Here is a 27046-nt window from a genome sequence, read left to right as displayed (position 1 = left end):
ACCCCGCAGTAAGGTAAGATGCATGTTTTTGCAAGGAGAGAAACCTAATTAGGAATGTTGAAGCCAAGGCTGTAGTAACAAGAACTGGTAAATGAATGGCCTCCTAAAAACCAAACAGATAAACTGCGCAAAGCTGCCAAAGTTGTTACTATGTAAACAGTGCAAAGTGTAACATTCAAATACATCCAACTTTAGACCTGAAACACAATGTCTGCAGGTGTTAGACCTGAAACACAATGTCTGCAGGTGTTAGACCTGTAACACAATGTCTGCAGGTGTTAGACCTGTAACACAATGTCTGCAGGTGTTAGACCTGAAACACAATGTCTGCAGGTGTTAGACCTGTAACACAATGTCTGCAGGTGTTAGACTTGAAACACAATGTCTGCAGGTGTTAGACCTGTAACACAATGTCTGCAGGTGTTAGACCTGTAGCACAATGTCTGCAGGTGTTAGACCTGCAACACAATGTCTGCAGGTGTTAGACCTGCAACACAATGTCTGCAGGTGTTAGACCTGTAGCACAATGTCTGCAGGTGTTAGACCTGTAACACAATGTCTGCAGGTGTTAGACCTGCAACACAATGTCTGCAGGTGTTAGACCTGTAACACAATGTCTGCAGGTGCTAGACCTGCAACACAATGTCTGCAGGTGTTAGACCTGTAGCACAATGTCTGTAGGTGTTAGACCTGCAACACAATGTCTGCAGGTGTTAGACCTGTAGCACAATGTCTGCAGGTGTTAGACCTGCAACACAATGTCTGCAGGTGTTAGACCTGCAACACAATGTCTGCAGGTGTTAGACCTGTAGCACAATGTCTGCAGGTGTTAGACCTGTAACACAATGTCTGCAGGTGTTAGACCTGCAACACAATGTCTGCAGGTGTTAGACCTGTAGCACAATGTCTGCAGGTGTTAGACCTGCAACACAATGTCTGCAGGTGTTAGACCTGTAGCACAATGTCTGCAGGTGTTAGACCTGCAACACAATGTCTGCAGGTGTTAGACCTGCAACACCTGTAACACAAGTCAACACATATCATGTCTCTACTTCCAGCCAGAATAGGATTGTTCAGGCGTGAATTCTAAACCATTCGCCCCTGTTCACCCAGCAGTATTTGAGTACTTGGTTGTTTCACCAATTGGCTGGGTCGTATTAGAGGGACAGCTAGTAGGGCAAGGGGAAACTGTCAACCTGCTAACAGGAGTCGTGAGTAAGAGGGCCCTTTTTTGACAGGTGTTGACAGCGTCTGTCACACGGCAGCGTGCCCGGGAGACGGGAGGGGGTGAGAGGAGACGGGAGAGGATGGGAGAGGATTAGGATTAGAAGGGAGAGGGTGAGCAGAGAGGGTGAGATCTTGAGCAGATGCTGGAGAAGCAGACAGGTAGAACACCTGAGAGATCATCTCTGTCTCGTCCACAGACAGCCGCTGTCTGTCTGTCTCAACGCTGACAGCAGATATATTCAAAACTAAACTATAATACAAAAATCGCATGACGACTCGACTAGATTGATGATATAATTATATACAGTTTTCTGCTCTTCGTTCTGACGTTATGAATACACTTCGAAATTACATGTGTAGATTTATGAGTAGATTTAATGTGTAGATTTAGGAATTCTACAGATATTTTCAGATATTTTTTTTACATTAATCATAATGAATACAGTTTTTTTTTATAGATATTAAGTTCAGATTTTATTATGATAATTCCGTGCAACAGATATATAATATGTTAAAATTTGAAGATGATTCACTTTGAGCATTTCAAAATTTTGTATATAAAATAAAACAATTCTGAAAGTTACTTTTTCTAGCTTGTTGATATTATTAACAAAAAAGTTGAATTCAAATCGAAGAATTTATATTTTCGCTTCGAAGAGGAGGGCTTATTACCCCTCCTCTTCCCCCCTCTCTCCCAGTACAACGGGGGGCATGATACACGACTCGACAACACGGGAGTCGTGTATCATGCCGACAGTGTTGCCAGGTGCGGGGCATCACCAAGGGCGACAAAGCAATTTGTAACTGAAGGTGTTTTATGACTGACAGATACAAGCTTACAGGAAGGAGACGAAACATCCTGCAGTGCACACCTTGCAAGAATTGGGGCACCGAGACCGAGGACTACTACAATGCAGTCTCTAGATCTAGATTTGTACCTGTTGCAGAAATAGTTACTGTTACAAAACTCTGCATGGGGGGCACCCACGGCTCGAAGGCGGGCTCTCTCCCGCTGTGACGTTGCAGCATGAAGGGACCCCCCACTACCCACTAGACCTTCCCATAGCATGTATGATGCTGGTGAGTTAGCTACACTGGATGACCTTTCACCCTTTATCTAGTTCAAGGCTGACTGGGGGACGAGGCCCGCTGGTCTGTGTGGCTCTGGCGGCGGAGGGCGCCCTTTGGCACCGCCCCAGGTACATATATATATATATATATATATATATATATATATATATATATATATATATATATATATATATATATATATATATATATAATATAATATCAAGTTCTCTCAGTTTTATTGTCCCGTTCTGGTTTAACTTCCCCTCTTTAAGTGCCACAACGGCGTTTCCTCCACACCAAGGCTGGGACAACGCCCTTCACACAAGAGTGTCATCCCTCACCCAGCTCCATCCTCCCAGACCAATACCACACACACACACACACACGCACGCGCGCACATGCGCACACACTCACACACGCGCACTCACACACACACACACACACACACACACACACACACACACACACACACACACACAAACACATACCATGCATTCCATGCAAGCTGATGGAGAAGATTGTGCGAAAAAAGCTAGTGGAACATCTGGAGCGAAGGAACTTTGTAACACAACATCAACATGGGTTCAGGGATGGCAAGTCCTGCCTCACAGGATTAATTGAATTCTACGACCAGGCAACAAAAATCAGGCAAGAGAGAGGGGATGGGGCAGACTTCATATTTTTGGATTGCCAGAAATCCTTTGACACAGTACCACATAAGAGATTAGTGCACAAACAGGAGATGCAGGCAGGAATGAAAGGGAAGGTACTCCAGTGGATAAGGGAGTACCTAAGCAACAGAAGACAGTCACTGTGATGGGTGAGATCTCGGAGTGGCGAGGCGTCACCAGTGAAGTCCCACAGGGATCAGTCCTTGCGCTGATACTGTTTCTGATATATGTAAATGATCTCCCAGAGGAAATAGGCTTGTTTCTCTCAATGTTTGCTGATGATGCAAAAATTATGAGGAGGATTAAGACAGAAGATAGTATGAGGCTACAAGAGATCTCGGCAAACTGAAGGAATGGTCCAACAAATGGCTACCAAAGTTCAACCCAAGTAAAAGTAAGGTAATGAAACTAGGGGGAGAAATTAGAAGGTCATACACTGGATACCGAATGGGAGATGAAGTCCTTCACGAAACGGACAGAAAAAAAAGATCTAGGAGTTGATATCACGCTATACTTGTCTCCTGAAGCCCACATCAATAGAATAACATCGGCGGCGTATGCGAAGCTGGCTAACATTAGAACTACCTTCAAAAACCTGCGTAAGGAATCTTTCAGAACCTTGTATACCACGTATATAAGGCCAATCCTGGAGTATGCAGCCCCAGCATGGAGCCCGTACCTTGTCAGGCACAAGACGAAGCTGGAAAAAAGTTGAGGAATGCCACTAGGCTAGTCCCAGAACTAAGAGGCATAAGTTACAAGGAAAGACTGAGTGAACTGCACCTCACGTCGCTGTAAGACGAAGAGTTCGGGGAGAAATGATCATAACAAAATTTTTAGGGGAATTGACAGGGTAGACAAGGATGGATTATTTAACACGGGTGGTAAACGCACAAGGGAACACAGGTGGACGCTGAGTACCCAAATGAGCCACAGAGACATTAGAAAGAACTTTTTCAGTGTCAGAGTAGTTAGTAAATTAAATGCACTATTAAGTGATGTAGGAAGTGACTAGGTTACATTGGCCAGACTGGTAAATCTCTTTCCTCACGTTTAAAACAACATTCATACACAATTCGTATAGCCCAGCACTTCAGTGCATTGTATTTACATTCCAGTTTCTGTGATTATTCTGTCGACTTTAGAGGGGCGAAATGTATTGTTAAAAGTATGGGTTTCGTTGAACAAAATGTGATCGAGTCCGCTCTGATCAAACATGGTAACAACAGTCTTAATGTGAGTCCTGGTATGTACAAATTAGATCCCCATATAAGCTTCAATATAGCATATCAATACAATATAGCATCCATTCAACCCCTTTTTCATCCCCCTTTTATCTGTAGGGTTCCCCTTTCTTATTCTTGTATATAGGTTAATAGGCCTTTATTCTTATGTTCTTGGTGGTCAGGTGACCTGCCTGGCGGATATAAGGCTGCCATCCACGTTTTCTTCTGCATTCTAAACTGCTCTGATGAAGGCGAACTGAGCCGAAAACGCATTTAGCATTCTCTTTTTTTTCACATGTGGTTTTTCCACATACTTGGATCAGTGTTTTTGTGATCGTTGTTGCATATATATATATACAACTTAACAGTGAAGAGAACAGCTGCGTCCCTTCTTCATGCTGCAACGTCACATCGAGAGAGAGCCCGTCTTCGAGCAGTGGGTGCCCCCCATGCAGGGTATTGTCGTGTAACAGTAATTTCTGCAACAGATACAAATTTAGACCTTAGAGACTGCATTGTAGTAGTCCTTGATCTCAGTGCCCCAATTCACAATGAGTACAGGTGTATTTGCAACGAGGTAGAAACTGAGCAATAAGGCTTACAAGGTGTGCATTGCAGGATGTCCAAAGGATTGGCATGCAAGACACTGAAGTTAACATCATCAAGAGAAGACCTTCCAGTACCCAGCAGAGAGAGAACCTCGATTTATTCTGGCCTAAAAGTCTGACAGTCCTGTGCATTACACACAGGGTATCGCAATATACCCCTGGAAGAGAGACATGCTGAGAAATAGAGACAGACGCAGAAAAAGAGTGAAAGGGCACACCACCTCCCCTTCTTTCGACATCACCCGACCTGTCTCCTCACTCACTCACAAAATTAGCAACACCACTCAGCCTGTTGCATACCTCTTTCTTCATGCTGAACAAGTAAAGGGCAATGGCTGTTGTAACTCTTGTGGGGTAACCACTGATTTCCCCCACCTTGACCTCTCATTCCCACCTTCACTTCTCACCCCCACCTTCACCTCTCACCCCCACCTTCCTCACCACGCGGTTAGAGGTGAATTAGACCAAGAGATCGCGACCTCTTGGTCTTGGGCAGAGCTCCGCTTCTGGTGTTTGGTATGCATAGGTAAGAGTATACCTGTGTCTTGAGGAGGAAACACAGCACCTAAGATATAGAGACAGACCTGACGTCCGACCTCGCCAGGATCTTACCCGAATACTGCAGGCCTAAATATTTTGTCTGTACATCCTAGGTGCTCTATTACCCTCAGAACCCCTGACCGCAGATAGCGAATTTTGCCCAAAACTCAGAGTTCGCGATCTGTCGTCAAACCCCCTACTCTCCTTCACCTCTCGTCCACCGGTATGCCTTGGGCTACATTTTCCTGTGAAATAATCCATAAGTATAGAGAATTATATTAAAAAAAGGTTACAAATGTCTTAGTGTTTCGTAGATAATGACGTGTTACCGAAGGAGGGAACTCGTCTAGTATAAGTTATCGTAGCTATGTTAACTCTGGGGCGTTTACAGCTGCGTCAGTTTCATTTTCTGTAAATGCAGTCCGACTGTTTGCGCGTTACCCATAGGAACTTCAAGATCAATAAAGTGTTTAATAACTTGAGTTAACTATTTGGTTTGACATGAGAGAATGTGGCTGGGAGAGGGTCCAGTGGTCTGGGGGTTGTCCTGACGGGTGGGTATCCCCCTTACATGATGTGGTGAGTATCCCTCTTACATGATGTGGTGGGTATCCCCCTTACATGATGTGGTGGGCATCCCCCTTACATCATGTGGTGAGTATCCCCGTTACATCAAGTGGAACAACTGTCATATGAGACCTCATGGGCCACATTTTTCTTTCATCCAGCCTGTCCTCAGAAAAGAGGCTTCAAAGCCACATTCAACTGTCCTCTGGGTGACTAGTGGACACAAGAGCTCGTCCTCTCTCGACCCGCCTCTCCCTCTCGACCCGCCTCTCCCTCTCGACCCCTCTCCCTCTCCACCCCTCTCCCTCTCGACCACCCTCTCCCTCTCAACCCTCTCATCAGCGGCGCAAGTCCCAAGTTTGCGCCAAATTTGGTGCCATATCAAAAGAGCAGCATAAAAGAGGAAACCCAGAGAGCTTCGCTGAAACTATTTCTCTCTGGTACATTCCTGGACATTCGTTTCTTCTAGCATTCGCGTGTTTACTTACGAAACCTGTACATCTTTCCTCAGATGTCTTAATCTGAGGAACTATTTGTAATCTTAAACTCTTTAATAAAACTGTCTCAGAAGTGTTTGCCGCCGTGTTTGAGAAAAGATGTAGAGGTTCCGTAAGTAGCGCTTTGGAAGTCGTGAACTTGGTAAGCAATGTAACCTGCCACGAGGAAGAGAGAGAGAGAGAGAGAGAGAGAAAGAGAGAGAGAGAGAGAGAGAAAGAGAAAGAGAAAGAGAAAGAGAAAGAGAGAGAGAGAGAGAGAGAGAGAGAGAGAGAGAGAGAGAGAGAGAGAGAGAGAGAGAGAGAGAGAGAAAGAGAGAGAGAAAGAGAGAGAGAGAGAGAGAGAGAGAGAGAGGGAGAGAGAGAGAGAGAGAGAGAGAGAGAGAGAGAGAGAGAGAGAGAGAGAGAGAGAGAGAGAGAGGGAGAGGGAGGAGACTGACAAACAACAGATCACCGGAAAAACATGAAGACATAAATATATTGCTCAATACAACAATACACCCAGTCAACACTGTATGGCGACCCACATACACAACACAATACACCCAGCGACACAATACTGTTTGGTCACTCAGCCTCACAACACAACACCTACACATAAAAACACACACAATTGAAGGGCGTGTGTTACAAACATTATTGGAAAAACATGTGATAAAATACAAAATATGAAGACAATATACGATATACACTAGAGTGCATATATATATGACATACACCAGGTATGATATGTACTTGATATGAAGTATACTAAATAGCGTGTATGAGATACACCAGGGGAGTGTTTATGATATATGATATACACTATAGGGGGTGTATATTTAAAGATCATGGTCAGCTCTTTCGAATACACTCACATCACAAGTAACGAATACGCTCACAAGTAACGAATACACTCACAGGTAACGAATACACTCACAAGTAACGAATACACTCACAGGTAACGAATACACTCACAAGTAACGAATACACTCACAAGTAACGAATACACTCACAGGTAACGAATACACTCACAAGTAACGAATACACTCACAAGTAACGAATACACTCACAAGTAACGAATACACTCACAGGTAACGTTGACCGTTAATTACAACAGCCGTTATTGGAGAGAGCAGGAAACCTCTACTTAGACTAGTGAAGCACCCCCCCCCCCACCAGGCCAGCTCGCCTGCCCAGGCTGCGCCCCACAACAGTTGACTGACTCCAGCGGCAGCACCACCAACGCTGCCTTAGCCAACCACCGTCGAGCCGTTTGGGCTGCCTGTAGTGACACCTTACCCCATTATCTTTTGAGGAATATTTGTGTATTTGTATAACACTAGTAATGACGTTTGAATAATTTATTAATTTTATTATTATTATTATTATTATTATTATTATTATAGATATCAATATCAAATATTGTAATGTCTAGAGATGTAGAAAGGGAAAAACATTTGTTTAAATCTTGACCGGAGTGTTCAACATGGGAGAGACCACACAGCACGGAATCATTGTAAACAAATCCATGTATCAGATGAGCACACAGGACCGTGAGTATACCTGGAGTATACTGTGAGTATACCTGGGGTATACCTGAGTATACCTGGAGTATACCTGATGCATACCTGGAGTATACCTGGAGTGGGTTCTGTGAGTTCTTCTACTCCCCCAAGTCCAGCCCGAGGCCAGGCTCGACTTGTGAGAGTTTGGTCCAACAGGCTGTTGCTTGGAGCGGCCCGCAGGCCCACATACCCACCACAGCCCGGTTGGTCCGGCACTCCTTGGAGGAACGTGTCTTATTTCTCTCGTGAAGAAATTCACTTTCGTTCCAGTAATATTTCTAAAGTTTGGTCTTGAGAATACAAGGTGAAGTATCACTAAGGCCTCCACCCTGTCCCCTTGTGTGGGCCTTGTGGTCAGGCCCGCACCGTCTAGGTCCAGGTTTCATCAGGCATTTCCCTGCCTATTTACGAAGCCTGTACATCTTTTCTCAATTATGACATGTAGGTTGTAGTAGTAAGCAAACCTCAGACCTAACCTCTAACTCTAACAGACCACTAACCCCTGTAGAGGTTAGAAGCTACGCAATCCGATCCTTTCTTTAAGAAGTTTATTGCTCCACAAATACGAAGTCAAAATGCCAAATCATGTTATGGCACGACCACCTGGGTAGCAGTTGTTCCCCGAGGGAGAGAGTAATAGACGGGTGGAACAGTGGAGCCGCCGCCGCCCCGGCCACTGAAGCAACACTAGTGATCTGCTTTAAGACGTACCTTTAAAACCTGATCACAGGTAATGGGTGAGAGGTCTCTCCACCCCCCTGCATGGCTCTCTGCACCCCCCCCCCCCGACCATCCCCCTGCACTGTGTGTGTGTGTGCGCGCGTGCGTGTGTGTGTGTGAGAGACATGGTACCCTATTTCGCATTAAAGACTCCTATGCAAACTTTAGGACAATGCTGCTGTAACTGAAAAAGTGTCTGGATAAATATATGGGTACCTCATGGGCAGGAAAACGAGGGCAATGGTGAGGGGGAGAGAGAGAGACGTTGGAGTGGCCAAAGGTTACAAATGGTGTTTGCAAACGGTGCATGAGTCAAAAAACGAAGGTGTGAAGCTACAGAAAGATCCAGATGGGTGCCAGCGTGTTTGACAGATGGTTACTTGAGTTTAATCTTGACAAGTGCAAAGTAATGAAGAGAGGAGAGGGAAACAGAAGAACCCCAGGGACAAGATATAGAAAGAGGATCTGGTAGTATTCTGTGTCGCGCCCTCTCTTCCTTCCTGCCTGCCTGCCTTCCTACCTACCTTCCTGCCTCCCCCTACCCCACACTTCCACCCCCTCCTCTCGTGCTCATCACATAATGAGTGCATTAGTAATTACCCCGGAGTTGGTCACCGGTCGCCACCCACCGGCCCAAGGCACCAGCAGCAGGCTGAGGTCGCGCGCGAGCCTTGGTGGGTGTGGCTCTCTCTCTTACCCCTTGTATACCACACTACCTACACCAGCTGATTCTCTGGGACCCGCGTGTGTGGCGCTAACACCTGGGGGTGTGGAGGCCACATCATGCACCACACACACCCCTCTTACACCCACCACCTGGGGGACGGAAGCTACACCCTCCCACACCCACTACCATAGCAAGGGTCACTGCAGCGTCGCTCGGGTTGGATATCCAATAGACTATGCTCGTGGCTAAGTGTACATGGGCGCTGGTGGGGAGGTGGGTGGTGGGGTGGGTGGGGCCCTGGTGGGGAGGTGGGTGGGGCGCTGGGGATTGCGGCTTGAACCAGAAAGCAATTAGTTCCAACATTGATTTTTCAAGAACTTGCTATTTTAGTAGGTTGTGACTTATCTCCTGGGCCCCCTAACCTTAACATTATATTCCCCCCTCACTGACCCCTTCACCCTTTCCTACCTGCCCCCCCCCCACCCCTCTCCACCCGCTCGTGTCAAACCAAACCCGAATCAACCCCTCACACCTCCACCCGCCCGTTAGGGGTGTGGAAGGGCGCGCCCACCACACTGCCTTCCCCAGGATGGTGTGGAGGGGGGCTCCACCCCCACAATAGACTGCCCCCCCCAACCCCCACAATAGACCGCCCCCCACCCCCACAATAGGCCGCCCTCCACCCCCACAATAGACCGCCCCCCACCCCCACAATAGGCCGCCCTCCACCCCCACAATAGACCGCCCCCCACCCCCACAATAGGCCGCCCTCCACCCCCACAATAGACCGCGCCCCCCCCCCACAATAGACCGCCCCCCACCCCCACAATAGACCGCCCCCCACCCCACAATAGACCGCCCCCCACCCCCCCCCCCACAATAGACCGCCCCCCACCCCACAATAGACCGCCCCCCACCCCACAATAGACCGCCCCCCACCCCCACAATAGACCGCCCCCCACCCCCCACAATAGACCCACTGCCGTCCGCCCTGACCTTGACCCACAACGCCAGACTGTGCAGCACGAACCTATCTTATGTTGCTGTCTGATCCCCACACTTAGGTGTGTGGCGTAATCCGAACACATTCTCTCTATAATCCGAACACGTTCTCTCTATAATCCGAACACGTTCTCTCTATAATCCGAACATGTTATTTTTGGTAATTATTGGATATTTGGTGTGTGTTGGGGTCAGGAGCACTGTGTTGGGGTCAGGAGCACTGTGATGGGGTCAGGAGCACTGTGATGGGGGTCAGCAGCACTGTGATGGGGGGTCAGCAGCACTGTGATGGGGTCAGCAGCACTGTGATGGGGTCAGCAGCACTGTTATGGGGTCAGCAGCACTGTGATGGGGTCAGGAGCACTGTGATGGGGGTCAGCAGCACTGTGATGGGGTCAACAGCACTGTGATGGGGTCAGCAGCACTGTGATCGGGTCAACAGCACTGTGATGGGGTCAGGAGCACTGTGATGGGGTCAGGAGCACTGTGATAGGGTCAGCAGCACTGTGATGGGGTCAACAGCACTGTGATGGGGGTCAGGAGCACTGTGATGGGGTCAGGAGCACTGTGATGGGGTCAGGAGCACTGTGATGGGGTCAGGAGCACTGTGATGGGGTCAGCAGCACTGTGATGGGATAAGAAGCACTGTGATGGGGTCAGGAGCACTGTGATGGGGGTCAGAAGCACTGTGATGGGGTCAGCAGCACTGTGATGGGATAAGAAGCACTGTGATGGGGTCAGGAGCACTGTGATGGGGGTCAGGAGCACTGTGATGGGGTCAGCAGCACTGTGATGGGGTCAAGAGCACTGTGATGGGGTCAGGAGCACTGTGATGGGGGTCAGCAGCACTGTGATGGGGTCAGGAGCCCTGTAAAGGGGTCAGCAGCACTGTGATCGGGTCAGTAGCCCTGTAATGGGGTCAGCAGCACTGTGATCGGGTCAGAAGCCCTGTAATGGGGTCAGCAGCACTGTGATGGGGTCAGCAGCACTGTGATCGGGTCAGTAGCACTGTAATGGGGTCAGCAGCACTGTGATCGGGTCAGCAGCACTGTGATCGGGTCAGCAGCACTGTGATGGGGTCACAAATAAATGAAGAAGAACTAATCAAGAACAACACAGTCACAAACACAACACAAAACAAACACAACAAACCTTGACCACAACTTCATTAAAGTAAAAACGAAAAGTTCACTCCGCGGACCCAAAACACACGCTCAACGGGAGACAACAATCAATACATCTAACGTCAACAATTTTGTCTGGGACAAAAACCATGAACTACCTCCCAAGGGAAACAGCACTGAGGCCCTCAAACTTTCAACACAAGGTATGGAGAGAATGAAAGCAGATATACACAAAATATGCATTAAACATGTTCCACATGAAATAATGTGGAGGAAAAGGCTATATATTATATATATATATATTATATATATATATATATATATATATATATATATATATATATATATATATATATATATATATATATATATATATATATATATATATAACTGAAAACTCACACCCCAGAAGGTGTATATATGTATATATATATATATATATATATATATATATATATATATATATATATATATATAATATATATAGTGGCAGGCATAACTGGAGAGGGTTCTGAGAGTTCCTCCACTCCACAAGCTCGACTTATGATAACTTGGTCCAACAGGCTGTTGCTTGGAGGTGACATCCCACAGACTCTGAACGCTGCTGACATCACCCACGTCATCAGGAAGGTAGTGAAGCACTGGCTCCAAGCCATCAGTCACTCTGACATCACACAGAATTACGGTTTTGTGACAGGATGCTAAGAAGCATCGTCCCAGTTAAATGGAAAAGACTTTCTCAACTACTTGATCAATATATAACAAACCAAAATGCTAATGTTGTATACAAATATCTTACAAAAGCATTAGATAAATATGACCATCGAATAATAGCTCGTAAAATAAAGGCAACGAAAGTAACAGGTTATCTTGAGTTATCTTAAGATGATTTCGGGGCTTAGCGTCCCCGCGGCCCGGTCCTCGACGGGGCGAGGTAGAGAAGTAGGTTTTAAACATGATAAGAAATGATTCACAAAGATTAGCGGTAAATTAAACAAACTCCAGCCAGAGTACGGTACGAAGCTCGTCCCCATGTGGTGTACGGTCCTCGCCTCCTCACCCAAGGGGGGTAGAAATAGCCTAAGCTACTCTATCCCTTTGAGATGTATTTCTTGCTTATCTCAATAATCATACTTGAACTTGAACTTGAACTCCTCACCCATACAAGACATACACAGGAATACAAAAATACCAAAAAATATTAACACAGTTTCGTGTCATCCTTCGCTGACGACACCAAATTAGCTATGGAATAGGCTCAAGGGAAGACGCAGAAACAATTGCAATGTTAAGTTATCAAGGTCTTAAAGTAGGTACCGGAAAATGATAGAGGGACTAAGTGACAGACCTTGGAATAATAATGTCAGAAGGTCTAACGTTTAGAGGTCACAATAAAGCAAACAGCAGCAGCCGTTTGTATGCGGGACGGGCTGCTTCACAAGCCGTACCCTTCCCACTAGTAGAATCTAAATCCTGCAGCCCGTCCTCGCATACAAAGATCCAAGCTCGTTAATCCAGCCGCCAAGCCCCCTGTTTATGAATGAAAAGCGGTTTACACGCGACTCACAACTGATGACCTCCGAATACTTCCGGAACAAGTGCTTCGCTCACGTCCTCTGTTCGAACCACAATTCGAGAAATGCTTCACCCACATACTTCAAATACAAATAATCGCCAACAGAACCTAAACACCTAACCTAACCTATGCCTAACTAAACAGAAAACTTTTATGTATAATAATATTAATTTATATACGAGAACAAACCAATTTTTAATACACAATATGTTAAAATTTATGAATGAGTCTGGGGAGGACGGCCGCTGCTTTAACCAGCCAAGTGTGAAGACGGATTGAAACCTGAGCTAGAGTCGAATTATGATGTAATAGTGACGTCACACTATTAGGTCGGGATGGGTTAGGTATACGTATAGAATATCGATGATGTAAAAGTGGTGAAAATATGCTCAGGTTTTAGACCCTATTCCTTCACAGATTATTACGGAAATATAATACGCAAAAGTAGAATTCCCGCATTACTGATTTTGTTCACGGTCATGGGATGGATGAGTGAATTACAGTTGACTAATCCGTACAGCGTTGTAATAGTCAATCAGACGGTATCTAGGGGGCTTTTTTTTTTTTGCAGGGATATTCCTGCGCGGGCCCCTAAGCCTCTGGCTGACTCACTAAGTGTTGCTTGTTTCTGTTTTACTTGGGCGGAGTGTGAGTATTTATGACTCGTATGGTCGCTTCAGTAAGAGTTTTCTAGGGTGCTGATGCCAATGTCCTCGCTAACCAAGACTCCACATCCTACCCTTCTGTCCTTACCTACCCACCCGTCACAACTAACGTGTAATGAACTACATTTTATTTTTTAGATTTTGTTAAAAGTATACAATCATGTAGTACCTTCAACTGTCCTGGATTGTATATACTCTTATTTTCTTTTGGGGAAGGGAACAATCTTTTGCTGGTGCTGGTGGTGGTATGAACTTCCTTACATTTGTGTTATATGTGATGAATACATCCTTCCCCACACACACCATATTTTGAATCATAATCAGGTTCACATAGATCCTCTTGTTGTACTTTAAAATATATTTCTTCACACATCTTGAATCAAGTGGATTAACTCATTAGCTTCCCCCCCCTCACCTCTTTTTAGTCTAATTGCTGAAGCTATATAGAGCTCAGAAACTCTATCCTCTCTCCCCTCCCCAGACTCTGCAAGTTCAGTTTCATCCTTATGGCATCTTTCCAATTTCTCGTCCATCCTTGAATAGTTCTCATGGCTTCAATTTCCAACTTCAAGTTAAGTTGCCATTCGCCATAACAAGAAGTGAGAAGTACAGCATAATAATAGATAAGTGGCCTCACAGTACAGTACCACTGTGGAGTATACATCACATATGACTTCACCGACGCTTTTGGGCTCCGGAAGGAGACGGGAAAAACTGGGTGTATATTTTCTCTCTCTCTCTCTCTCTCTCTCTCTCTCTCTCTCTCTCTCTCTCTCTCTCTCTCTCTCTCTCTCTCTCTCTCTCTCTCTCTCTCTCTTTCGTACACACGGACAAGTACACAAGGGCGAGGCCACAAGACATACACGGACACACTCACGTACAGGCCTACCTCTATGGCTGCCTACACCCCCAACACTGCGGTCACGAACATTATTATTTCACTACACGTGAGGGCTACATGTGTCCATCGTGCCCCCAGCCCGCTGTGGCGACTTCTCCAGGTCCACCTGGCTAAGGGCGAGGCTCGCCACTGAAGTCACCCATGCAGTTAGTAGCCAGAGCCAGCGGTGCTTAACCTCACTGACAACGTGACGTGGATATCATCCACCTCCTCCACACCTTTATATCCCCCCACATGGTTATTTACCCTATTATTATGTAACCCATATTTACTTAAGGCCGCCAGAGCTCACTAGTGTCTGGACTTCGTTAACAAGATAGTCATCTTTCAACAGTTTGGTTCATTTATTATGCACCCTAAAGCTATCCTGTGGGTAGTTGAAGACCCCAATACCCATCCTGTGGGTAGCTGAAGACCCCAATACCCATCCTGTGGGTAGTTGAAGACCCCATGCCCATCCTGTGGGTAGTTGAAGACCCCGTACCCATCCTGTGGGTAGGTGAAGACCCCATACCCATCCTGTGGGTAGCTGAAGACCCCATGCCCATCCTGTGGGTAGTTGAAGACCCCATGCCCATCCTGTGGGTAGCTGAAGACCCCGTACCCATTATGTGGGTAGTTGAAGACCCCATGCCCATCCTGTGGGTAGCTGAAGACCCCGTACCCATTATGTGGGTAGCTGAAGACCCCGTACCCATTATGTGGGTAGCTGAAGACCCCGTACCCATTATGTGGGTAGCTGGAGACCCATGCCCTCTATGCGGTGGTCGGTTGAGGACCCCATACCCATACTTTTGACCATAGTGAAAAAGCTTACAAAGGGACATAATGGGCTCAGGAACAAGCACAGGCGTCTTGACAACTGGTACCCTAGTTCCAGCGTCCGGTCGACCCACATCTGAGGAGGCTTATCCCGTGTGTACACTGTCCCCCCCCCCCCCTCCCCCTCCACCTACTTACTGTCCCACAGCCAAGTCCCATCCTGTTCCATCCTGTCCCCAAGTCCCATCCTGTTTTTGTTTTTTTTTAGCAAAATTTGTAACTGCATTTTGCTCCGTTAGTCTTCCTACATTTCCATTTTCTCGTTCTTTTGGTTTACTTGATGTCTTTTTTTTTAAGGGGTAAACTAAAAAAAAAATTTCGTTTTCAAATTTTATTTGTTTCGTTTCAGTCATTATTATGTGTTTATGTATGTTGTTTTGGTTTGTTTTGAAGACAGAATTTCTTACAAATATCATTGGAAATTTATTTGCTTGGTGTCTTTAGAAAGCTAAAATACGCTTCAATTAAATGTGTTTTTTTTTATTTTCTAATTAAAAAAGTATGAATTTGGAAATAAAGATATCCAAATTAACTATTTGGATCTTAAATAAAATCATAGACTAACTTTGTAGCGCCTTTTACGTTGTGCAGCGTCTGAATACTTCATCAAACTCCTTGTTAAGGAATCCCAACGAGCAAATTAATTATGCTGACGGTGTAATAATCCAGACCACCGAGTGTTGTTGTTTTTGTCAGCTACGGGGAACAAAAAATTGCACGCAGCACGGGCTAAGGTAAACCCGTAGTGGACTTATCTGGTACAGGAGATGTGGTATGCGTTAACCACAAAAACATCCTTAACTCTGTATTAGAAACATGTCAGCATACCTAGGCCTAACAGTCCTTAGGTATACTTAGGCTTAGGTATACTAGGTATACTGGCCTAGCTCTGACTATAGACAGAATCACAACTTTTAAGATCACGAATTGGCGCTCGTCTAGACGAGAAGAAGCTGTTCGCAAGATGCAGCTGAGCTGTAGGAGGGCTCTCAGCTTGATTATGTAACCAAATTCAAAATATATTGGTCTTGAGGTGCCGCTGTACTGCTACGGTGTAGCCAGACTCAGTCGCGCTCAGAGGCGCTCAGAGCTCTCAAGGTCGTGGCTGGCTACCACCCCATGGCTGTAGCGCAAAGGTCTGAATTGCAAAAATTATATGCTGTCACGTATATTAGTTCCTTAATTAATTAGGCCGCACCACTGTTAGTTATGAGGGCTGGAAACGAAGCTGTGGGAACTATCTTCGGATGTCCCCGTACAACAAAATTACAATGCACAAGAAAGGAACTCATTATCCCACATGTTAAGGACAGCATCTTATACATCAATGCCTTAATTGACATCCATTTACAAATGCCAGCCCAGCACAGATGCCCTCCACGCCTTCTTTATCAGACGCCAACATCCCTCAAAATATTTGACTAAAACGGAAACTGTATCAGGCTCGTGAACCTTACCAATATAGACAACAACGGCACTTGCCTTCACCGTGAGGGAGCCCTCCCTTCCCACCCATGCATATAATTAAAAATCGACCCAGGATCTAAGCCAGAGGGAGCAGGACCTCTGCTGACAGAGCGCTCCCGAGGCATTTCCAGCGAGTCCCGCACCGCTCCTCCGCGCCTGATGCAAGGGCGGTTCTGGGAGCGGGAGACGGTTCCTTCGGGTAAATAACTGGCTTCTATGCTACACACACTTCCTGACTATACTTGTTCCACTCAGACCAGTGCATGTGTCCAAGCTGACACTCAGATGATCCACTACCACTCATAGGATGGGTATGGGGTCCACTACCACTCTCAGGATGGGTAGGGAATCAATAATTTTGAACTGAACTCCATTTAAAAGGAAACTATTGACGCGTCCTGCTCCATTTTCTATAACAAGGCGAGCCGAAATTCTTTTCTAGTCTCTCGCCCACTAAATCCTCCTCCTCTTGTTCATCCTCCTCCTATCCCCATTGTTTCTCTCTCTCTCTCTCTCTCTCTCTCTCTCTCTCTCTCTCTCTCTCTCTCTCTCTCTCTCTCTCTCTCTCTCTCTCTCTCCCTCCCACTCAATTCCTTCCACCCCTCTTCCCTATCCAAAGCAACAGAGGTCCGTTAACATCATTCCCAAGTAACGACAACAGCAGTCTCTTGCACGATTCGACAAACAGCGTTATCAACAGTGGCTTAACTGTCACCAGAACGTCAATAACGGCGTCCGAGGACCCAAGCGTAACCAATTATACCAATGTGGAACCAGTCGTGATAACAGGTGTCAGAGGTATCACTAGCAATAATGTTTATTATTGCAATGGTATTGACAATAATCATTGCCAAGTATACCAACACTTGTCTGTAAAACTGTTTTATATACACGGTATTTCTTGTCAACCCGCCGTAATACACTGAATCACAGCGTCTACATAACCCTGGACAACGTGGTTGCAGAACAGGGCGCTCTTACCTGTCATAGTTGTTGGACCACTATGACATGGCCTTACATGCCATGGAAGACGAGGAAAACGCTGATGTAATAATACACAGATGTCACAAAAGCCTTCGACAATGTGACCATGGTGTTATTGCCCACAAAATGCGCTCAAAGGGAATTACTGGAAAAATAGGAAGATGAATTTTCAATTTCCTTGTAGAACCTAGAAAGTTAAATCCGGATCACCCATCGTGAAAAGTTCAGTCCCACATAGTACTGTGCTAGCTCCAGTACTCATTCTCATTCTCTCTCCCTTTCTCTCTAGATCAAGTGTCACAAGATAACGCGCCTCGCTAGCAACATTTTTTCTGGGTTCGAGTCCTGGCCTGGAAGGATTGTCTTGACAACATTCCTTAGAACTGCTCGCCCCTTTTCACCCAGCAGCAATTGGAGACCTGGTTCTAAACCGATTCGCGAGCTGTGTTCCATGGAACAACTAGTATGATAAGGCTTATCATGATCTATGGGAAGATGAAGCTCTCGGCCAGCTGACCTTAGTCCGTAGTCGTCTCTTGCCCATCTTTGTAAAAAAAAAAAAAAAAAAAAAAAAAAAATTGCCCCTAGGCGGGACTTGTGGGAGTAGAACTCCAGGTATACTCCAGGTATATGCCAAGCCATTACGGCATGTGTTCAAGTTCAAAGAATGTACATATACAGTACAGTATAATGCTTCACTATGTATGTCACATTTGGTCCAATTCAGCTCGCCCAAAAGACAAAGTCGATCACACGTAAAAAGGGTTATTTTAACCTTACAGCGGTTATCGTAATCTTTACCGGTGGTCGTTATCTTAAGCTTTACCGGTGGTCGTTATCTTAAGCTTTACCGGTGGTCGTTATCTCAAGCTTTACCAGTAGTCGCTCAAAATACAAAATAAAACTTGCTGATCAAAAATATCTATATTATACACTGGAAAGAATAATTATTAAAACTTATTTTTAACAATTTCAATCGATAACACAGTTTGCAAGACTATCAGCTAAATTTACCGGAATTTACCCGAGAGCCACTATCTCTAGTGGCCTTGACAAGGACAGGAAGCCAGCGGGCTGTCAAAGATCCCTCCAAATGTCATGATTTTATCTATTTAGATATTACATTACAGCAGTGTTTTGGCATTTACGGCTTCGACGGGTAGGCGGTTCCGGTTTATAACCCTACGGGTGAAAATGGACAAACTGGTATAGGCCTAACAGTGGTCAAAAGAATACACAGATCCCCATAGGCCTATTACAGTGACTTTTCCAAGGATGCAACCGACGACAATTGCCTAACTCACAGGTACCTATATTTTACGTCTAAGTGAATAGTTGCATCAGGTGAAAGGAAACATGCTCAACCGTCTCTGTCCTGCCCGGGAATTGAACCCGGGTCCCTCGAGTGTGAGCAGAAGCCCAAGTTTTAGTTGCAGTATGTGTGTATATATATATATATATATATATATATATATATATATATATATATATATATATATATATATATATATATATATATATATATATATATATATATATACTGTATGTTCTTATCCTTCCGTGGGCGGATATATATCTGCTGAAATATATCATACAAGAATAAGAGTAATTAGCACGGGATAACTAAGAGTGAGAATGGCTGTGTGTATGTATAATATAGTGTCATGTATACTCACCAGAGCAGGTGTAGCGGCAGCTTCGAGCAGTCGGCAGGTACCGGGGTTTATATATATTTTATCTCTGTGTGCCACACTTACACAAGGACTATTTCATTTTCACGAGATAGCGCTGAGCATGGTGGAACACACTAGGGGAGAGTGTAGTGGAACACACTAGGGGAGAGTGTAGTGGAACACACTAGGGGAGAGTGTAGTGGAATACACTAGGGGAGAGTGTAGTGGAACACACTAGGGGAGAGTGTAGTGGAACACACTAGGGGAGAGTGTAGTGGAACACACTAGGAGGGAGCGTGGTGGACCACACTAGGGTAGAGTGGTGGAAGACACAAGGTATGCGCAAGAGCAGCAGCACGTGCTAGAGGGCCTCTAGGCTGGCTTGAGTATTGCTTGACTCGCCTGCAGCGCCCGACTGAGAGCCTCGCTCAGGTCGGGATCAATGCCGACCGCGCTCAACACCACAGTTGCCACGCACTCATTTACCGAACTAAGTATTTCCCGCATACAATGAGAATACACAATATTTTTTATTACACCTAAAATTAATAGTTATGCATCTCACACTTGCCGATTTAAAATAGATGATATTGTCCCTTAGGCTCAACTTATAACAAGGAAAAGAATGATTCCACAAGCCACTGCAGAGAGCGTTTCACAGCGCACGATACAGACGCACGTTTTCCATTCAACATACATAAGAGGCTTCTTCGAGATTCAGATTACTGAACTACGATCACTTAAGGAATTCACTCTGCCTTACAATTTATGCAAGCAGTTTATTTCCATTACATCACATGAATTATGTTCCATCCACCCCCCAACACACACACATATACAAATTTTATATATATATATATATATATATATATATATATATATATATATATATATATATATATATATATATATATATAATCACTATCAATTGCACTACTGGGCTAGCCATAAAAGGGAAGGCTTCCTAGGCAACTAACAGCTGCCCAATTGAACGTGCCTTCACCGGGCTGCCATTCGACCACAAGGAAATTAGTTAACTACCTTGTGACCTGTAAAGTGTGGTTACCCGCTGGCCAGAGTGTAGGCAGGCCTATTGTAAAATCCTGGTTGGGCACCGGTTCGGGCCTCTTGAACCTCTCAGTGAATTCAGTAGAGTTCCGGGTTGATAGGCTTTTGTCCTATTGTGGCTGAGTGGGTTAAGGTACGTGTCTGGGAATCATTACAACGCCGGTTCAAGTCACCTTATTGCCCCAAAGTGATTTTTTCATTGATATATCATATGCCATCGTGATTTTTTTTGCATATATATATATATATATATATATATATATATATATATATATATATATATATATATATATATATATATATATATATATATATATATATATATATAATGTATGTATGTGTATGTGTGATGATGAAAATTAGCTGATCACATTAATGCAGAATAACTACACTTGAAAGGTGAAAATACTGTTAAAACGTCTTCAAGCCAACTGGGCCATCTTTATTAGCAAAATGACACAGGAAGAGGCAGTAGAAAGATTAAATTAGTAGTCCACAAGCCATGGGAACGGAATTGAACGAGGGAGAGAGATGGGAGAAGCGGCCAGATGAATGACCATGCTCGATAATCCCCACAAAGACATCGACTGCAGCCCAAATTTGCTTACTGTAGGTGCGGCCTGCACATGACTGTAAAGCTGCCGCCCAGTTTGGTGGGTGTGGAGCACATGGCTGTAAAGCTGCCGCCCAGTTGGGTGGGTGTGGAGCACATGACTAAAGCTGCCGCCCAGTTGGGTGGGTGTGGAGCACATGACTGTAAAGCTGCCGCCCAGTTGGGTGGGTGTGGAGCACATGACTGTAAAGCTGCCGCCCAATTGGGTGGGTGTGCAGCAAGACTGTGTGACTCACCATAGATGTAAAGTGCCTTGTGAGCCTCTTGTTGAATCACTTGTGATATAGAAATATTATTGATATGTATCTGTGTAAATGATTGTACATATATGCACATTTGTATGTAACATTAGCAACTGTGTAATTCGCTTCAAAGATTGTCATTATGTACTTACCTAGTTGTGCTTGCGGGGGTTGAGCTCTGGCCCTTTGGCCCCGCCTCTCAACTGTCAATCAACTAATGTACAGGTTCCTGAGCCTACTGGGCTCTATCATATCTACACTTGAAACTGTGTATGGAGTCAGCCTCCACCACATCACTTCCTAATGCATTCCATTTGTCTTCTACTCTGACACTGAAAAAAAATCTTTCTAACGTCTCTATGGCTCATTTGGGCACTCAATTTCCACCTGTGTCCCCTAGTGTGTGTGCCCCTTGTGTTAAATAGTCTGTCTTTATCTACCCTATCAATTCCTCTGAGAATCTTGTATGTGGTGATCATGTCCCCTCTAACTCTTCTGTCTCCCAGTGACGCGAGGTTTAATTCCCGTAGTCTTTCCTCGTAGCTCATACCCCTCAGGTCGGGTACTAGTCTGGTAGCAAACCTTTGAACCTTTTCCAGTTTAGTCCTATGCCTGACTAGATATGGACTCCATGCTGGAGCTGCATACTCCAGGATTGGCCTGACATATGTGGTATATAATGTTCTGAAAGATTCCTTACACAAGTTTCTAAAGGCCGTTCTTATGTTAACCAACCTGGCATATGCCGCTGATGTTATTCTCTTGATATGAGCTTCAGGGGACAGGTCTGGCGTGATATCAACCCCCAGGTCTTTCTCTCTGACTCGAAGTATTTCATCTGCCAAATGATACCTTGTGTTTGGTCTCCTGCTCCCTACACCTATCTTCTATTACCTGCTTCCTACCCATTATTTGCCTCTAACCCTCTCCACCACCGCCCACGGGATGTAGGTTAGCTTAGCATTTTAAAAGCACCGAATCACCTTCTGTGGCTGAGTGTTCAATAAACCCTTGAACTATATGTTTAACACTTCTCTAACCCTGTCCATGGAGGACAGAAGAAAATGTATATATGCTGGTTAGCATTGCCAATCCTGCCCGAAACGCTGTGCGTACTAGTGGCTTTACAAGAATGTAAATACTGTACTATCCAATGTATTCTCGCAAACCCAATGTACCTTCTTGTATATATATAAATAAATAAATAAATAAATAAATAAATAAATAAATAAATAAATAAATTGTAAATGTGTGGCCACGTCTGTGGTAGAAAATAATAATAATAATAATAATAATAATAATAATAAAAATGCCCACGGGATGGGTATGGGGTGCATAATAAAGAAATTGCATAGCAGTGCCAGATAAAGAGATAAGGCGAAAACAAAGAGATACATAGGAATAATAACATAGTCGAAGGAATGTGAAAAGTTTCTGTGTAAGGCCTATTAATTTTAAATTCACTTAGAAAACGAACATTCCTTTCATGGCACACTAAAATATATTGTCTTAGGGATTATATAATAATTTATTATTTATTCGTTGTCGGGTGACAAGCAGCCAGTTCACACATATAGTACATGTTAGGTTTATATTGAGGTACCCCCACAGGGTCGAATTACTGACCTGCCCAGGATGCATACCCTCAACAAGCTGACTCCTTGGTACCAATTTACTGCCAGGCAGACAGAGGCATTAGGTGATAGGAAACTAACCCACCCATTTCTCTCCCACCCGTGATAAAAACCCAGAATTCTTAATTACAGTCATGATAGAACCCGACTTTATTACTGGCACCTTACATTATCCTAATGAAATAGCTAAATTTTACCTACCTGCAGTGCTACAGCATGCAGGGCACAAAAAACAAAATGCCTTACGAAGGAAAATTAAAATAAAACTTTCAACCCTTCTTGACCCTTGTTATTCATCCCCTGGTTCAAATTACAGATAACACCCTAAAATTTATTCTTATGGGTTCAGTGTCGATACTACCTGGTGCCGTTTTGCTGGCTGTCTCGCTATGTTTCACCTCAGGCTTGTTTATGCACTGCCCAAGATTGTCTTCAGATTGTGTTCTTGCCTTTCCTCATTTCCCGATGTCCCCTTTAGTCCATTTTTCTTTCGCCAAGGCTATTTTTGTTCGAGTACATAACATTTGTATTCTTAAATTCTTCCATGGCCACTAACGTGCATCATGTTTTGGGCACATCTCGAGTTATGCCTACTTTTAAGTTTTTTTCGTTTTCAAAATTGGGAAGTTGCCTCCCTTTCATCCTGTACTTTGTGACTTTTCGACTCCTATTCCCATCCCTACAACCTTGCACTTGCCGGTTAAAATCCAGAAGTCATTTTTCAATCTCTTGAAACTAGTTCTTCTTGCAATATATTCCTCTTCATGTGAGTGTGTGATTGTGTGAAACTGGCAATTGCTTGTTTGTAACAAGGAGTTGAAAGGGCTCTTGAGAAATTTTTGCAACACGAAATGAACTAGATCATTTTCCAAGGGGGTTGGATACAAACGTCATCATGGAGAATAAAGTATCCTTGGCATAGATTTTGGTATGTCATTGGGGTTCGACAGTGAAATTGGGTGGTTTAAGCATATCATGTAAGTTACACAATTTTATAGAACAAAGTCGAGAATTAGTAACATTTATATTCGTCTCACCATCAGCAATACATGGGTCTCCATGGACAGTAAACACACACATTACCACAGGGCACAATATAAGTCTTGCTACTCACCTTTGGGCAGAAGTGTAGCTTCAGAGGCCACAATCAACTTCCATTCAGAACATCAAAGTACTCTAGCCTTTCTCACCATGTCAAGACACCTGCCATGAGAGGAGTAGTTCACTGACACTATTATAATACTAAAAGAACTCATTGTCAAGAAAACAAAACTGTGTTCAAATGAAAATAAACATTTATTATATATGTATAAATATACAGTACTTGAATTATATGCCCACAGCATTTACATGCATGATACACAAAAACAATTATCAGCTGATATCAAACTCCCTCCAGTTAAGCCTAAGTGTATACAATTCAGTGTAACTGATCACTGTTATATGCAATTCCATGTAACTGAGCCCTGATGCATGCAATTTAGTGAAATTGATCCCTGGTGCATGTAATTCAGTGTAATTTATCACATAGTGCATTTAACACAATCACTAGTATATATAATTCAATAACACTACTTGTGTAACCATTTCTCATTTATTCACTAAACAAATATTCGTGCAAATTTACACACAATTCAATTCTTGGTATACTAATAAAACACACTTTGGCATATTATAACGACTGCATCAGACTGTCACATACTCAAAACAAATGTATTAACAGTATGATAACAATATCTAACAAATGTTTTAAATATTCATCTCAAAGTCATTAAACCATTAAGCATTCTATAAATGTTTGTCAAGGATGTGCAAATTTGTGCAATACAAAAATTACATATTTTTATGCAGTTTCATTTTGTGCAAGCTAATTAAAATATTAACTAACACAAAGTATGGATTAAGCAGGCACTGAAATTAAAAATAAAAATAAAAGTCTTTTGAGTGTATATTATACCCTAAACAAGACAAAATAATCTAGTCGATACAGTTCAATCCCAACCTGTAAAAATCTCAACATGCCAAATACAGTATTACGTACACACACAAATCATAATAATGTGATATATCAAATGAACACATCCACAAGGGTCGTGATGAGGGTTCGAACCTACGCACGAGATGTTCCCAGCAGCGCCTCAAGTCAACTATGCCACGACATAGTTTACACATAATTCAATACAACTGAATTGTGTTTTCATTTCATATTAGTTGTCACATAATACACACAACTGTACCACGACCATGATGTGGCACAGTTGACTAAGGCGCAGTTAGGAACATCTCGTGCATAGGTTCGAACCCTCATCACAGCCCTTGTGGATTTGTTTACAGTATTACATAATTATCAATGCAACAATTTGGTTGCATGCATCAATCAAAACAAATACTATATTAATTAACAAAAAACATGAGCTTTTTGAATATTCTACAGTAGGTCATTCTGAGCATTCTTTAACAAACCACTGTAACTTCACAGATTACAGCCATTTTGTACGGTCTCTCTCTATATATATTTAGTAATGTTGTATAACAACATAAATTATGATGGTTAAAAACTAAGGTTTTTCAACACAGAAAGGCAGCTTACCCATGAAATTTGTGTAAACAAATTTCATGAAAACAAATTTCAACAAGTAACAATTTGTAAAAGAATATAATCTTATATAATAAATAAAAGAAGTACAGTACATATAACAAAACAATTGAGAGAGTAAGACAAAAATTACCACAAATGTATAAAAAATTCATTACACATGAATATAATTTTGTGCTAAATGCTCAAGAGTAAATGACACTGAAATAGTTTAAGAGGCACCGAACTCAAAACTGATAAACTGTTAGGGAAATGGTGGGTACTGTCAATTTTTCCCTAAAAAATGTAAAACTGTTGTGTTTCAAACTATATTATTAATTAAATGGTTTGCAAAATAGAATGAAAACTAACATTTAGAAATTCATTTAGTTTTATGGATCCCGCATATATTATAAACAGTGTTTACTGTACAGTGTATCCAACATTCATGCAATAACTTAAAATGCATTCTCTAATGTCCAATTAAAGAAATCTATACTCTACCATACAATATACCAGTACAAACAATTTGACCAAGTTGTTTTTGCTTACTTTTGTAAGAATATCATTAACTTGTAATAACCAAGCCATCATGTATGCACTAACAGTGTGTCAAGATTCTGCCTTTATCTTTAAACTCAAAATTGAACTTATAGTTGACATTCAAGTCATCGGTAAAAGCTGTAAAGATATTAACTTACACGATTTTATCTATTGATTTATTAATTAAAAGGAGAACTTTACAACTTACATTTTTCTTGAAACCATATTAATACAGTACTGACATTTAAAGTGCCACACATATATCATTTCTTGTTACAGTATTAAACAGGGCTAAAAATCTAACATTTGGTGTACACATTTATTATTCCAGCTAAGTCATTTAGATTAAAAAAAAATGAACAAAGCCAAAAGATTTTTAAGTCTGTATGATGTATTTTGTTATGCCCTTTATGCAAAGCATATATCGAAAACAAAATTTTGTGAGGCATTTGGGAAAATTTTTTTTGACAGACACATGCTGTCAATTGTCGCAGCGATTGATAAATGTTACCTTATTCCTATCCACCGAGCATCGTGACGCTAGAAAACATTCTTTTCAAACAAATGCTGTCAAGTGAGCTCCTGAGGAGCTTCATTAATGGTGCTTCTTTTCAATACTGTAATTCATTATGGTAAACAAAATCACTTCCAGAAGCAGTGACACAGAGTGGCAACAAACCTATGAAAGTATAGATTCTATACTTTTCTATTCAAAAGGAATGCACAGCTTCAGGTATGCCATCTTCAACTAGTTAATTGTCATGGGTTGCAAAATTCTAGAAAACTGAAGATTGGTCAAAAGGTGAATAAAAAAGTAAG

At 43.2% G+C, this 27046-nt stretch overlaps 1 protein-coding gene across 3 annotated transcripts in view; it reads right to left on the bottom strand.

The window, feature by feature from the left end:
• The window catches only part of LOC123757602 (mannosylglucosyl-3-phosphoglycerate phosphatase), a 119627-nt gene extending 99664 nt beyond the window's left edge, over positions 1–19963 (bottom strand). For 2 of the 3 annotated variants that reach the window (XM_069327201.1, XM_069327203.1), the window contains exon 1: positions 19556–19963. The gene's annotated coding sequence lies outside the window, so the exon portion shown is untranslated. Of the gene's footprint in view, positions 1–7475; positions 7499–19555 lie in introns of those variants that run through there. The other variant, XM_069327202.1, reaches the window with a different exon arrangement.
• Between the last annotated feature and the right edge of the window lie 7083 nt (positions 19964–27046).

The sequence above is a fragment of the Procambarus clarkii genome, chromosome 19 (genome assembly GCF_040958095.1).
Source record: "Procambarus clarkii isolate CNS0578487 chromosome 19, FALCON_Pclarkii_2.0, whole genome shotgun sequence".
In the NCBI taxonomy this organism is placed as follows: domain Eukaryota; kingdom Metazoa; phylum Arthropoda; class Malacostraca; order Decapoda; family Cambaridae; genus Procambarus; species Procambarus clarkii.
The sequence above is the reverse complement of the archived record's forward strand: the minus strand, read 5'-3'. Positions and strand labels throughout refer to the sequence as shown.